At 43.4% G+C, this 15,863-nt stretch overlaps 1 protein-coding gene across 1 annotated transcript in view; it reads left to right on the top strand.

Annotated features, from left to right (window-relative positions):
* The window catches only part of LOC117513658 (low-density lipoprotein receptor class A domain-containing protein 4-like), an 832,720-nt gene that overhangs the window by 251,775 nt on the left and 565,082 nt on the right, over nt 1-15,863 (top strand).

Here is a 15,863-nt window from a genome sequence, read left to right as displayed (position 1 = left end):
AATGACGGCCGTGCCAAGTTGAGTTCTAATACCATCATCCTTTTTGACGATGTCACCACTGCAATGGCTCTCATCACTCAGAATGATGGAACGGTGCATGCTGTGGACATAGAACAGCTGGCTGACTGCTGCAGGATCAGTGGTTTGTCTTTCACTCATCCAAAACTGAATACATGCTGGTGGACGACTGACCCTCCTAGGCCTGTGAATTGATAAGATTTTATCATTATCGCCCCAGTTCTTTATGGATTCCCTTATGAAATCCTGTCCATTGTTTCTGTGTGTGGACTGACACAGGGTGTCTGCATCAGTGCAGCTGTTATCCTTGTTTCTAGAGACATTGTTTGATGTCAGGACCTATGGGTTTTGCAAAGTATAGCTGTCAGAAAAACATGCTGGCATTGAAAACATCCAAGCCATGGATACCAACTGGATCTTGATTCTCCTTTGTAAACCCTCCGGCACTGGATGCTGCCAGGGCCGAGAGAGCAGCTGCTCTGAGGAGCTGACATGGGCTATCATGTCCCATCCTTCTGCAAGAAGAAAGAAGCAGGTTTACCCCGTATGTTGACCCCAGCTGCTCTCACTTGCATTGTGATGGACCATCAGCTGTGACATTATGAACATGTGGCACACTTTCTGGATGCGATCCAACACGAAGTGCCTCAGCGACAGGAGAAGACTGAGAACATACCCATTTTCAGCTGATGGCAACAGATAGATAGCTACGTTCTAGAGGTGGGAACGGACTGATTACACTATGTAACATAATTTTTGTTCCTGGCTTCTAAGTGTTATATTTCAACTCCTTATGTCTAAAGTCTATGGGAAAATGACTACATTCAGCACAAACTTTGATTTTTTTTTTTTTTTTTTTGACGTTCTAGAAAGTTCTAAAAGTTTCTTGAAATTTCTAGATAATTCTGGAAACTTCTAGAAAATTCTGGACAGTTCTAGCAGTTAAAGAAAATTCTAGAAGACTACTCAGTAATAGTGAAGGCGAATCGAGAATATTCTTGAAAACAGACAAATTTCAAAATATCATTGTCCTGATCACAGAAGCAAAGTTTCTGTGGAATAACAGCTATTTTCTATTTATTTAAGGCATAACAGGTTAGGAAAACACACTGTGTACCCAGGAACAAAACAAAAACAAAAATTTGTTACATAGTGTTATTAGTCTGTGTGGGTGCCATCCAGGACACAAGACTGTTCTGTGGCGTGGTGGAGTGGCTGCCCCAGTGCATGCTCCCAGACCTGACCTGCTACTGAGGCATCATTAGCTGGGTTTCCATTCGTCATTGTCGTTGTGGGAATGCCTGTATGGTGAGGAAAATGGTCTCTTGTTTACAGCCCCAATTCCAATGAAGTTGGGACGCTGTGTGAAATGTAAATAAAAACAGAATACAATGATTTGCAAATCCTCTTCAACTTATATTCATTTGAATACATGACAAAGACAAGATATTTAATGTTCAAACTGATAAACTTTATTGTTTTTGTGCAAATATTTGCTCATTTTGAAATAAATGCCTGCAACACGTTTCAAAAAAGCTGGGACATTGGTATATTTACCACTGTGTTACATCACCTTTCCTTCAAACAACATTCAATAAGCGTTTGAGAACTGAGGACACTAATTGTGAGTGTCATGATTGGGTATAAAAGGAGCATCCCCAAAAGTCTCAGCTGTTCACAAGCAAAGCTCGGGTGAGGATCACCACTTCTGAACTGAACACTTCTGAATACAACTGCGTGAAAAAATAGTCCAACAGTTTAAGAACAATGTTTCTCAATGTTCAATTGCAAGGAATTTAGGGATTCCATCATCTACAGTCTATAATATAATCAGAATATTCAGAGAATCTGGAGAACTTTCTACACGTAAGCGGCAAGGCCGAAAACCAACATTGAATGCCCGTGACCTTCGATCCCTCAGGCGGCACTGCATTAAAAATCAACATCATTGTGTAAAGGATCTTACTGCGTGGGCTCAGGAACACTTCAGAAACCCATTGTCAGTTAACACACTTCATCACTACATCTACAAGTGCAAGTTAAAACTATACCATGCAAAGTGAAAGCCATACATCAACAACATCCAGAAATGCCACTGCCTTCTCTGGGCCTGAGCTCATTTGAAATGGACAGACGCAAAGTGGAAAAATGTGCTGTGGTCTGATGAGTCCACATTTCAAATTGTTTTTGGAAATCACGGATGTCATGTCCTCTGGACAAAAGAGGAAAAAGACCATCCAGATTGTTACCAGCGCAAAGTTCAAAAGCCAGCATCTGCGATGGTATGGGGTTGTGTTAGTGCCCATGCTATGGGCAACATACACATCTGTGATGGCACCAACAATTCTGAAAGGTACATCCAGGTTTTGGAGCAACACATGCTGCCATCCAGGGAACATCTTTTTCAGGGACGTCCCTGCTTATTTCAGCAAGACAATGCCAAGCCACATTCTGCATGTGTTACAACAGCGTGGCTTCGTAGTAGAAGAGTGCAGGTACTAGACTGGCCTGCCTGCAGTCCAGACCTGTCGCCCATTGAAAGTGTGGCACATTATGAAGCGCAAAATACAACAACTCAGACCCTGGACTGTTCAACAAGTGAAGTCATACATCAAGCAAGAATGGGAAAGAATTCCACCTATAAAGCTTCAACAAGTAGTGTCCCCAGTTCCCAAACGCTTATTGAGTGTTGTTAGAAGGAAAGGTGATGTAACACAGTGGTAAACATACCACTGTCCGAGCTTTTTTGAAACATGTTGCAGGCATCCATTTCAAAATGAGCAAATATTTGCACAAAAACAATAAAGTTTATCAGTTTCAACATTAAATATCTTACCTTTGTGGTGTATTCAATTGAATATAGGTTGAAGAGGATTTGTAAATCATTGTATTCTGTTTTTATTTACATTTTACATAACGTCCCAACTTCATTGGAATTGGGGTTGTAGTTCCCGGATGGGAATCCAGGCTCAGTCTAGAGAAGCATGTGCATAGGTTTGTTTAACGTGGTGATGTCGTTGTACTCCAGCAAACGCATGGTTCTTTACAGATCCCTAACCTGGTCCTGTGGCTGGGAAATCCCAGAGATTGGGGTGTGAGGACCCGCTGGAGCTTTCACCCACCTTCACAGCCGTTGGGTGAGAAGCCTTCACCTCTTCCGCCTATCCGCCATTGAGGGTTTCTTGTATCACAAGAGCTTTGCTAGCCGTCTCGTGTTCAGTGTTCCTGTTGGGCTTTCATAGTTAACGTAGCAGACACAGGATGCACAAGGTACTTACTGTATTTCACCCCCAAAAAACAATCCCCTACTTGATCCATTACCGCAGTATCACGATGCGGACAAAGGGTTGGATTTTAACACCCGGGTTTCCGTTACAGATTTCAGCAAAATGATATTTCCATCATGCCCATAAACACTACAATAAAATGACAGCTTTTCCATTGACGGATGGAATGTGATGGCTTAGTTTTGACTTCACGCAATAATAACATATTTCCAGTTGTCATGGCAATCGATGGGTATGTCTCACTAAGCATTGTAATTTGTTTTCTTCTAATTTAATATTGTCATAGCGTTGTCACTTATAAGGGTTAACGAGCACTCCATGTCTAACCCCGTCCACGCATACCACGCATATGTATTTTACAGTGTAAAAAACATTTTTGCGATATTTCAGGGATTTTTTTTAACGGTTTCCATTCGCATATTTTCGATTCTCTACTTCAAACCTGATGACTGAGCTTCTTGAGGAGCTGCTGTTTTTGGATGATTCGGGTCACACTCTTCTGCAGAACGTTTAGCAGTGCCCCGTACATCATTTCAAACCTTCTTTGACACTTGCAGTTGTTTATATATATATATATATATACATATATACGAGGTCTGTCCATAAAGTATTGTACCTTTTTATTTTTTTCAAAAACTATATGGATTTCATTCATATGTTTTTACGTCAGACATGCTTGAACCCTCGTGCGCATGCGTGAGTTTTTCCACGCCTGTCGGTGACGTCATTCGCCTGTGAGCACGCCTTGTGGAAGGAGTGGTCCCGCCCCCTCGTCGGATTTTCATTGTCTGGAAATGGCGGAATGAAAAGGACTTTTTTTCCATCAGAATTTTTTCAGAAGCTGTTAGAGACTGGCACCTGGAAACCATTCGAAAAATTTATCTGGCTTTCAGTGAAAATTTTACGGGCTTCACAGAGAATAAGGACTTTAACTACAGGTTTAAGGACCCCTTTAAAGGACGGTCGGTGCGCCGCGCTGCGACGGTCTCGTATCCACAGAGCCATCAGCTTAGAAATGATCCAGTGGTTTGTGCCGCATCATCGCAGCTCGCAGCGCGGCGCACCGACCGTCCTTTAATGGGGTCCTTAAACCTGTAGTTAAAGTCCTTATTCTCTGTGAAGCCCGTAAAATTTTCACTGAAAGCCAGATAAATTTTTCGAATGGTTTCCAGGTGCCAGTCTCTAACAGCTTCTGAAAAAATTCTGATGGAAAAAAAGTCCTTTTCATTCCGCCATTTCCAGACAATGAAAATCCGACGAGGGGGCGGGACCACTCCTTCCACAAGGCGTGCTCACAGGCGAATGACGTCACCGACAGGCGTGGAAAAACTCACGCATGCGCACGAGGGTTCAAGCATGTCTGACGTAAAAACATATGAATGAAATTCATGTAGTTTTTGAAAAAAATAAAAAGGTACGATACTTTATGGACAGACCTCGTATATATATATATATATATATATATATATATATATATATATATATATATATATAATATTGTGTATCACGAACATGTCGGATGCAGGAGTTCAGCTTGATGTGGCGTGTAACTGTAGTTTACAGTGACAGCAGCAGCACCGAGGCTTCAGCTCTTAACCGTTTAGCTTAAAAGCTTTGACTTTGTACACACAGCAGTTTTTGGCAGCGTTTCCCCTACAGCTGTCCTTCAAACCCGCCAGCTACGCTGCCGCATTATCCCTTCCTTAACTGCACTTAGTGTTGCTGTTCCTGCACTTTCCCACTCAGAACACACATTCTCCCGAATTAAATCAAGCTGTTTACTGAGATATGTTGTTGATCCCATTACCGAAATCATTTTATCCCTCTAACATACTCAACTTAGACACGCTGTCATTGTTGGTGCACATCCCACTTTACCTGTGTTTTTTTTAATAATGAAGCAGAAACTCCTTTTTAAAAAAAAAAAAAAAAAAAAAAGCCTTTTTTTCTTTTGAGAGAAATACAATACGTCATTGGCTGCAACAGTGGAAAAAAAGTCTAAATGGATGAAATGATGCTGTAAATGACAGGCAAAGCAAAATCTAACAAAGGCAGTCTGACACCATCATTCACCACATCCTGGTCTGATCTGGTTCTGTGTCAGGATGCCTGCCAGCTGAGCGTGACGGGTCTGACGGCTGTAATCAGCCAGTATATCACCTGTACTATGGGGCACACAGACAGACAGGATGATGAGCCATGGTACAGACAGACAGACAGACAGACAGAGAGAAAGACAGGATGATGATCTGTGGTGCTGACAGCCAGACAGACAGGATAATGAGCTGTGGTGCAGACAGACAGACAGACAGACAGGATGATGATCTGTGGTGCTGACAGACAGACTGACAGGATAATGAGCTGTGGTGCTGACAGAGAGACAGGATGATGATCTGTGGTGCTGACAGACAGACAGCATAATGAGCTGTGGTGCTGACAGACAGACAGACAGGATAATGAGCTGTGGTGCTGACAGACAGACAGGATGATGATCTGTGGTGCTGACAGACAGACAGGATGATGAGCTGTGTTACAGACAAACAGAATGATGATCCGTGGTGCAGACAGACAGACAGAGAGATAGGATGATGATCTGTGGTGCTGACAGCCAGACAGACAGGATAATGAGCTGTGGTGCTGACAGACAGACAGAATGGTGATCTGTGGTGCTGACAGCCAGACAGATGGGATAATGAGCTGTGGTGCCTACAGACAGACAGATGGGATAATGAGCTGTGGTGCTGACAGACAGACAGATGGGATAATGAGCTGTGGTGCTGACAGCCAGACAGACAGGATAATGAGCTATGGTGCTGACAGACAGACAGGATGATGATCTGTGGTGCTGACAGACAGACAGATGGGATAATGAGCTGTGGTGCCTACAGACAGACAGATGGGATAATGAGCTGTGATGCTGACAGACAGACAGGATGATGATCTGTGGTGCTGACAGACAGACAGATGGGATAATGAGCCGTGGTGCCGACAGACAGACAGGATGATGAGCTGTGGTGCTGACAGACAGACAGGATGATGATCTGTGGTGCTGACAGACAGACAGACAGGATAATGAGCTGTGGTGCTGACAGACAGACAGGATGATGATCTGTGGTGCTGACAGACAGACAGCTGGGATAATGAGCTGTGGTGCCTACAGACAGACAGATGGGATAATGAGCTGTGATGCTGACAGACAGAAAGGATGATGATCTGTGGTGCTGACAGACAGACAGATGGGATAATGAGCCGTGGTGCCGACAGACAGACAGGATGATGAGCTGTGGTGCTGACAGACAGACAGACAGGATAATGAGCTGTGGTGCTGACAGACAGACAGGATGATGAGCTGTGGTGCTGACAGACAGACAGATGGGATAATGAGCTGTGGTGCCTACAGACAGACAGATGGGATAATGAGCTGTGATGCTGACAGACAGAAAGGATGATCCGTGGTGCAGACAGACAGACAGACAGGATGATGGTCTGTGGTGCAGACAGACAGGTTGATGATCCGTGGTGCAGACAGACAGACAGACAGGTTGAACATCCGTGATGCAGACAGACAGACAGACAGGATGATGGTCCGTGGTGCTGACAGACAGACAGACAGACAGGTTGAACATCCGTGATGCAGACAGACAGACAGACAGGATGATGGTCCGTGGTGCTGACAGACAGACAGACAGGTTGATGGTCCATGGTGCAGACAGACAGGTTGATGATCCGTGGTGCTGACAGACAGACAGACAGGTTGATGATCTATGGTGCAGACAGACAGACAGACAGATTGAAGATCCGTGGTGCAGACAGACAGACAGGTTGATGATCCGTGGTGCAGACAGACAGATAGGATGATGGTCCGTGGTGCTGACAGACAGACAGGTTGATGATCCGTGGTGCAGACAGACAGACAGACAGGATAATGAGCTGTGGTGCTGACAGACAGACAGACAGGTTGGTGATCCGTGGTGCAGACAGACAGACAGACTGGTTGATGATCCGTGGTGCAGACAGACAGACAGACAGGATAATGGTCCGTGGTGCTGACAGACAGACAGACAGGTTGATGATCCGTGGTGCAGACAGACAGACAGACAGGTTGATGATCCGTGGTGCATACAGACAGACAGACAGGATAATGAGCTGTGGTGCCGACAGACAGAGAGCTGATGTCAGTAACAGAAAATTGAAAAGGCATCGTCACATCTATTGACAAAAAATACTGTAAATCTGTGGAGAATCTGATGTTATGTTAAACTTTGAACATCTGAAGCTGAGGTATCTTGAACTTCTGTGAAGTGACTCGAACACAATATTTGTTTCAGATGCAAGGCTGGAAATATACGAGGTCTGTTAGAAAACTATCTGACCTTTTTATTTTTTTTTAAAACTATATGGATTTGAATCACGTGTGATTGCATCAGCCAAGCTTGAACCTTCGTGCGCATGCATGAGTTTTTTCATCCCTGTCGGTTGCGTCATTTGCCTGTGGGCAGGCTTTGAGTGAGCACTGGTCCACCCCCCTCGTCGGATTTTCATTGTCAGGGAAATGGCTGAGCGATTGGAGCAGCACTGAATCAAATTTTTCCAGAAACTGTGAGAGACAGCCAGGTGGAAACTATTCGGAAGATTCAGACGGCTTTCAGTGAGGATACTCTGGGCGTCACACAGATTAAGGAGCATTACAACCAGATTAAAGACGGCCCACAGTGGCGGAGGGCGCGCCACGCTCCGAGCGGCCATCGACAGGCTGAAACGACCAGATCATTTCCAAAGTGAATGCTGTGTTGATCCGGGACGTCGTCTGACTACCAGAGAAATTGCAGAAGAGGTGGACATCAGCACTTTTGCGGCACATTCCACAGATTTTGTAATGAAAGACGTGCGGAGGAATTTGCGCGTCGGGATGGAGCCCAGCTGTTACACAATTTCTCGGGTACTCACTCGACTGAAAAGCCACCGAAAGCCGTCTGAATCTTCCGAATGGTTTCCAACACGGATGTGCTTTTTGGCTTTCCGCTGCTGTGGGCCGTCTTTAATCCGGTTGTAATGCTCCTTAATCTGTGTGACGCCCAGAGTATCCTCACCGAAAGCCACCTGAATCTTCCGAATGGTTTCCACCTGGCTATCTCTCACAGTTTCTGGAAAAATTTGATTCAGTGCTGCTCTAATCACTCAGCCATTTCCCTGACAATGAAAATCCGACGAGGGGGGTAGACCAGTGCTCACTCAAAGCCTGCCCACAGGCGAATGACGCAACCGACAGGCGTGAAAAACTCACGCATGCGCACAAATGTTCAAGCTTGGCTGATGCAAGCGCACATGATTCAAATCCATATACAACCCCTGGCAAAAATTATGGAATCACCGGCCTCGGAGGATGTTCATTCAGTTGTTTAATTTTGTAGAAAAAAAGCAGATCACAGACATGACACAAAACTAAAGTCATTTCAAATGGCAACTTTCTGGCTTTAAGAAACACTATAAGAAATCAAGAAAAAAAGATTGTGGCAGTCAGTAACGGTTACTTTTTTAGACCAAGCAGAGGAAAAAAATATGGACTCACTCAATTCTGAGGAATAAATTATGGAGTCACCCTGTAAATTTTCATCCCCAAAACTAACACCTGCATCAAATCAGATCTGCTTGTTAGTTTGCATCTAAAAAGGAGTGATCACACCTTGGAGAGCTGTTGCACCAAGTGGACTGACATAAATCATGGCTCCAACACGAGAGATGTCAGTTGAAACAAAGGAGAGGATTATCAAACTCTTAAGAGGGTAAATCATCACGCAATGTTGCAAAAGATGTTGGTTGTTCACAGTCAGCTGTGTCTAAACTCTGGACCAAATACAAACAACATGGGAAGGTTGTTAAAGGCAAACATACTGGTAGACCAAGGAAGACATCAAAGCGTCAAGACAGAAAACTTAAAGCAATATGTCTCAAAAATCGAAAATGCACAACAAAACAAATGAGGAACGAATGGGAGGAAAGTGGAGTCAACGTCTGTGACCAAACTGTAAGAAACCGCCTAAAGGAAATGGGATTTACATACAGAAAAGCTAAACGAAAGCCATCATTAACACCTAAACAGAAAAAAACAAGGTTACAATGGGCTAAAGAAAAGCAATCGTGGACTGTGGATGACTGGATGAAAGTCATATTCAGTGATGAATCTCGAATCTGCATTGGGCAAGGTGATGATGCTGGAACTTTTGTTTGGTGCCGTTCCAATGAGATTTATAAAGATGACTGCCTGAAGACATGTAAATTTCCACAGTCATTGATGATATGGGGCTGCATGTCAGGTAAAGGCACTGGGGAGATGGCTGTCATTACATCATCAATAAATGCACAAGTTTACGTTGATATTTTGGACACTTTTCTGATGTTTAAGGATGATGAAATCATTTTTCAAGATGATAATGCATCTTGCCATAGAGCAAAAACTGTGAAAACATTCCTTGCAAAAAGACACATAGGGTCAATTTCATGACATAGGGTCAATGTCAATGAGCAGATGTGATTTGATGCAGGTGTTAGTTTTGGGGATGGAAATTTACAGGGTGATTCCATAATTTATTCCTCAGAATTGAATGAGTCCATATTTTTTTCCTCTGCTTGGTCTAAAAAAGTAACCGTTACTGACTGCCACAATCTTTTTTTCTTGATTTCTTATAGTGTTTCTTAAAGCCAGAAAGTTGCCATTTGAAATGACTTTAGTTTTGTGTCATGTCTGTGATCTGCTTTTTTTCTACAAAATTAAACAACTGAATGAACATCCTCCGAGGCCGGTGATTCCATAATTTTTCCAGGGGTTGTAGTTTTTGGAAAAAAATTAAAAGGTCGGATAGTTTTCTAACAGACCTCGTATATATATATAATATTTTTATTCTGTGCTGCTGCTTCTCCTCTGGCTGACACATTGAGCTGAATAATGGGGAACAAAACTACAGGTGAGGTCGGGTGTCACCGACTGAACGGTCCCCCTAAAAATCCCCCCCCGATGATGCACCTCGTTTCTGCTCCAGTCATCATCTATCTCAGCGACAGATACCTGAAGCTTTTGTAAAACAATCATTTTCACATAAATTCAAGCATGATTTCATCATAAAAGATGGCAGAAGCAATCAGAGCACCGTGGCTAATCGAGCTGCTAGCGGATGCGTTCACTGCTTGTCGGACATTTCAGTGCTTCACGGAATTTCGCCGAGTTTCTGCTTAAAACTGACTTTAGAATGATTTAAGAGGTTTGACCTTTATCATCTGATGGATAATAATCCCATTAATCCATTTGATTGCTTTGGGTGAAGAGAATCTGCCTCAGACGTGCTGCTGTGGTCTGAAATGATGCATGCGCTGATGCAAAAGGCGGACCGATTTTTAGGGGCGGACTGTTCAGTCTGCAACACTGGTCTGATCTGGTCATATCCACCAGACTTCAGAAGTGCCCTGGGTCGAGGATGGCAACCACCCAGGCAGTCAACCATACAGACCGTCCCCACCTCCTGAAAGTAAAAATCTGCTGCAGCCAGACGAATGTTGTTTGTGTCCTCAACACTGAGGCACCTGTGTGCTGATAATACGCAGAGAAATCTGACACATGGCCAGAAATGTGATAACTGACATTCAGTCCAAGTAATACACAATTGAGTTCATACCACCCCCTGTGCAATTGGCAACACTGATATCATTGATGATAGCGATGAGAAAAAAAACTGTTTTTGATTATTGGGGAATAAACCTAAAGCAGACCAGACTGACTGGGGTGGCCATCTGCTTCACCCATAGTAACAAATGAGCAGAGACAGAATTGTTGTAGCTAAGCAACCATAGACATATTGAGACCAATGGTCATGATGACCAATAGCTCCAAGTGGGGAAGAGCAGAATCTCAGTAAATTGGCAAGTCAGTGATCGATTCCAGATTAGTCATAGAAGAAACATTCAACAGTTTTCATATCAAATTTTGAATCAGATTTATTAATTTATATAGCGCCAAATCATGACAAGTCGCCTCAAGGCGCTTCACAAACATCATTTAATAGGCAGAATAAAATGAATTAAGATTAAAAACACAATAAAAAATTTAAACATAAATAAGAAAAAGGAATAAAATGAATAAAAAGAATAAAAGAAGACACACAATCGTGTAAAATACTAAAGATAAAACAGAGAAAAAGTGTGTCTTCAATCTAGCCTTAAAAGTCACAACAGAGTCCGACTGTCGGATCTGCGCATGCAGATCATTCCCCAGAGCTGGGGCATGGTGAGAAAAGGCTCTGTAACCCGCTGACTTTTTAGTCACCCTAGGGACACACATAGGCCTGCACTCTGTGAACACAGGGCCCAAGCCAGTACATAGGGCTCGACCAGGCTGGCCAGGTGGGGGGGGACAATCTGTGAACAATTTTATAGGTCAATGATAACACTTTAAAATCCGATCTCAAAGAGACCGGAAGCCAGTGAAGAGACGCCAGAACCAGTATAATGTGGTCAAACCTTCTGCTTCGTGTCAGAAGTCTGACAGCAGCATTTTGAACCAGTTGAAGACCCCTGATGCTGGACTGCAGTAAACCAGAAAACAGAGCATTGCAACAGTCCAGTCTGGAAGAGATAAAAGCATGACTCAGAGTCTCAGCATCAGCCATAGATAGGATGGGACGAATCTTTGCTATATTTCTTAGATGGAATAAAGCAGTCCTCGTAATGTCCCTATTGTGGAGGTCAAAGGACAAGGTAGGATCAAAAATTACCCTAAGGTTCCTCACTTTGTCAGTATGATGTATAACACTTGAACCTAGGCTAAGCGCTAGCTGATCAAATTGATGCCGATGTCTTGCTAGAGCAAGAACCATCATTTCAGTCTTGTCAGCATTCAAAAGTAGAAAGTTACTAGACCTCCAAATTCTCACTGCTGCAAAGCAGTCTTCTAGAGATTTTATGTGGACAAGATTTCCAGCAGTTATCGGCACGTATAATTGAGTGTCATCAGCATAGGAATGAAAAGCAACCCCCAAATGCCGCAATATGTTCCCAAGGGGTGCTATATACAGGGGAAAAAAGCAGGGGTCCCAGAACGGATCCCTGCAGAACCCCAAACTTCATGCCCTTAAATCAGAGGTAGTGTCATTGCACAAAACACAGTGGGAACGAACAGACAGATAAGACGACAACCACGCAAGGGCAGTGCCAGTAATCCCAAAACAATTTTCCAGCCTATCAAGTGAAATATGATGAACAATGGTGTCAAACGCAGCACTGAGATTCAACAACACCAAGACTGTGATGGTATCCAAGTCTGTTGCTCACAGAAGATCATTCACTACTTTAATAAATGCTGTCTCTGTGGAGTGATATTTTCTAAAAGCAGACTGCAATGGCTCAAAAAGATCATTCTCAGTAAGGTGGTCCATGAACTGCTGTGAAACCACCTTTTCCAGAATTTTAGAGCAGAATGATAGACTTGATACTGGCCTATAATTTTTCAGTACACCAGGATCGAGATTCGATTTCTAGAGTAATGGTTTGATCACTGCAGATTTAAAACAATTTGGAACAGATCCAGAACTTAGTGAAAGGTTAACAATTTCCAGCACAGTCGGCCCAAGAATGGGCCACAGATCCTTGAATAATTTTGTTGGTATGGGATCAAATAAACAAGTTGTGCTTTTAGTAGACATCACAAGTTTCATGAGCATGCCTAGTGAAATACTATTACATTCTGTGAATCTAGGTAACACCTCAGTGGTAGCCCCCACCTCAATAGCTGGGTGCAATGACGGGATCAATGTATGCTGAGATATGCTCAACCTAATATCTTCTATTTTCTTCTCGAAATAGTCCAGGAAGACCTGTGCTGAAAAGGGAGAACGACCAATAGGTGGTTGTCCGCGAAAAAGAAATGCCACCATATCAAACAAAAACTTTGAGTTATGCTTGTTTTTGTTGATCAATTCAGAGTAATCGGCCTGCTTTGTAGCCAATAGAGCATGCTTATAATCTAAAAAAGCTTCACGGCACGCAATGTGGAACACCTCTAGTTTGGAATTACGCCATTTCCGTTCCAAACCTCTAGCCTTCTGCCTACGGTCATGCAAGTAACCGTTGAACCAAGGCGTCTGTGCGTTGGGAAGGCATGGCCTTAGTAGATGATGTGCAGTCTTATCAAGTGTGGTTTTACCACTAAATTCAGGCTATCCCCAAGACTGTCCACCGACTGAAAATTTATCGAACGTGAAATTAAGATTTCCAGCAGTCTAGCTTCGTGTTTAGTTAAAGTTGAAGGTTTAATATGTCGTCGCAATAATAGGCAAGGTTGTTGCTCCACTAAACGTGGCAGCGTAAATGTAAACCTAACAAACAAGTGGTCAGAGACCACCAATGCAAGAGGCAGGATGTCGATATTCATGACAGCGAGACCACGTGCGAGAACCAAATCCAGAGTATTACCGCTAATATGCATTGAATCATTAATGAACTGCTGGAATCCCAATGCATCCACGATTTCCATGAATGATTTACCAAGTGGATCAGAGGGCTTATTTATATGAATGTTAAAATCACCAGTAATCAAGATGTTGTCTGCACTGGTTGACAGACTAGAGATGAACGCACCAAATTCATCTAAAACATCAGAATATGGGCCAGCAGGTCTGTAGACAGTGACAATACAACATAACTGGTTTCCATTTTTATGACCCTGACAGTACTTAGCATCATGGGCATAACGGAGAATCAGGTGCTCAAATGAATTATATTTATGACCCCCAACAGTTAATAAAGTAAACCTGGATTTATAAATAAAGGCAACACCCCCGCCTTTCCTCACATCACTTGAAACGTGACTAAAAGTGTACGCCGGTGGGCAGGCTTCATTCACAGGAAGGAGTGCTGTGGATTTAGACCAGGTCTCACATAATCCAAGCATATCCAGGCGATGATCCACAATTAAGTCATTAACCAGCAATGACTTCAGAGACAATGATCTGATGTTAATGAGACCCAAGTTAAGGATCTTGGTGGGATCAGCAGGTTTTATTGAAGTCATGCGGAGATTCAGCTCCTCGGCAGCCAGAGTTTGTCAGCGGCTGAAGGAGCTCAGGTGAAACGGTGCATCTGCAAGCCTGTAGCCGACAGCACTGGCGTAAAAACGCCACAGCCCATCAAGAGGCAGCAACAGGAAGCTGCGGCAAAAACGGGCACAGATTTGGCGGAGCCAGTCCGATCATCGGAGAGGATGGTCCAGGAACGACAGGACGAATCCAGCAGCCTCTCGTGCACAGCGCGTGCTCCCACACCCAAGAATATCGTCCATCCCAGAGGAGGCGAGGATCAGACCCTCTAGTGAAGGCTGCCAGGTAGGACTTAAATTTCTTTGTGCTCCGGAGAGGAGCACAAGGAAAACAGAGCAGGTGCAGCGGGACCTCTGTGAGCACAGGCGGCAGAGCAGGGCAGGGCCCTCCCAGCCTGGACCCAGACGACAGCAGCGGCTCATAAGGAGCATTAATGTCCAAGAGAGACTGACGATTATACACAACCAAAGCAGAGACGTCCCAGCAAAACACACAAAGCAAAAAAACAGCTACAAACAACAAAAAACCCGATGAGCGGGATAGACAGGGCTGACAGCATGCCAAACACACAGGTGCCATCTTGCTCCTCCCCATATGATGCTTCCTCATCTCTCTTGGTTTGAGGGTAATTTTCTTAATTTTAATATATTTTCAGTAATTCAGTTTTTAAGCTCTTTTTTGAGTGTAATACCTATATCAGGGTTCTAGCTAGTGCAAACTTGCGTTACGGCCCGTTCCGCTATAATTTTGGACCTTTACGCTTATTTTGGACTGTTACGCTTATCTTCAATACATCGTAACGGGTCTGTAATCAACCGTTTCTGCAGCGTGACTCCAGTTTGAAGCGTGAATCAATGAAGCAATGCTTCGATTCAGTGGCTCGTGGCTCTTTGATTCGCTGCTCTTCAGAAGCGGTAAGTCTGCTTCTTAACTCCTCTCAACGCCATTAAAATATCATGAGTCACTTTTGTGTGTATTAAAGTCACTATCTGGGACTCTTGTTGCAATCAACAAACGAGAATCGTCGTCCGTTCCGTTGGCACAGCTCCAAACGCTGCGCGGCTCTCTGCTGAGACAGAGTCCGCTCGGAATTAATAACTTCAAAATGAATTATCGCTTTAAATAAAATGACACCTCTTTACAAAAGTTGCAATACAGACAATAAACTACAATTGACTAAAACGTTTTTTCCTCCCAAAATGAGATGTCCTGCATTCTTTATGAACCTGACGTGTAGCACAGCTCATAGGTATGTGAAGACATTCATGCCAATAATAATGTCTGAAAGGAAATGCTTTTGACAAAAACTAACAGATTTTATTTCTGTTTATGTCCAGAGATCAAGAATCCACCATGTAGAGTTTATTATGTCCAGAGTTTAAGGATCCAGTAACCAATTTCATACTTATTTACTTTAAGATTCAATAAAATGTTGTTCAATTTCAATTTAATCAGCTTATAAAGCGCCAAATTACAA

Source organism: Thalassophryne amazonica, chromosome 7 (genome assembly GCF_902500255.1).
Source record: "Thalassophryne amazonica chromosome 7, fThaAma1.1, whole genome shotgun sequence".
Taxonomy (NCBI): Eukaryota; Metazoa; Chordata; class Actinopteri; order Batrachoidiformes; family Batrachoididae; genus Thalassophryne; species Thalassophryne amazonica.
This window is presented reverse-complemented; position numbering and strand designations above follow the sequence as displayed.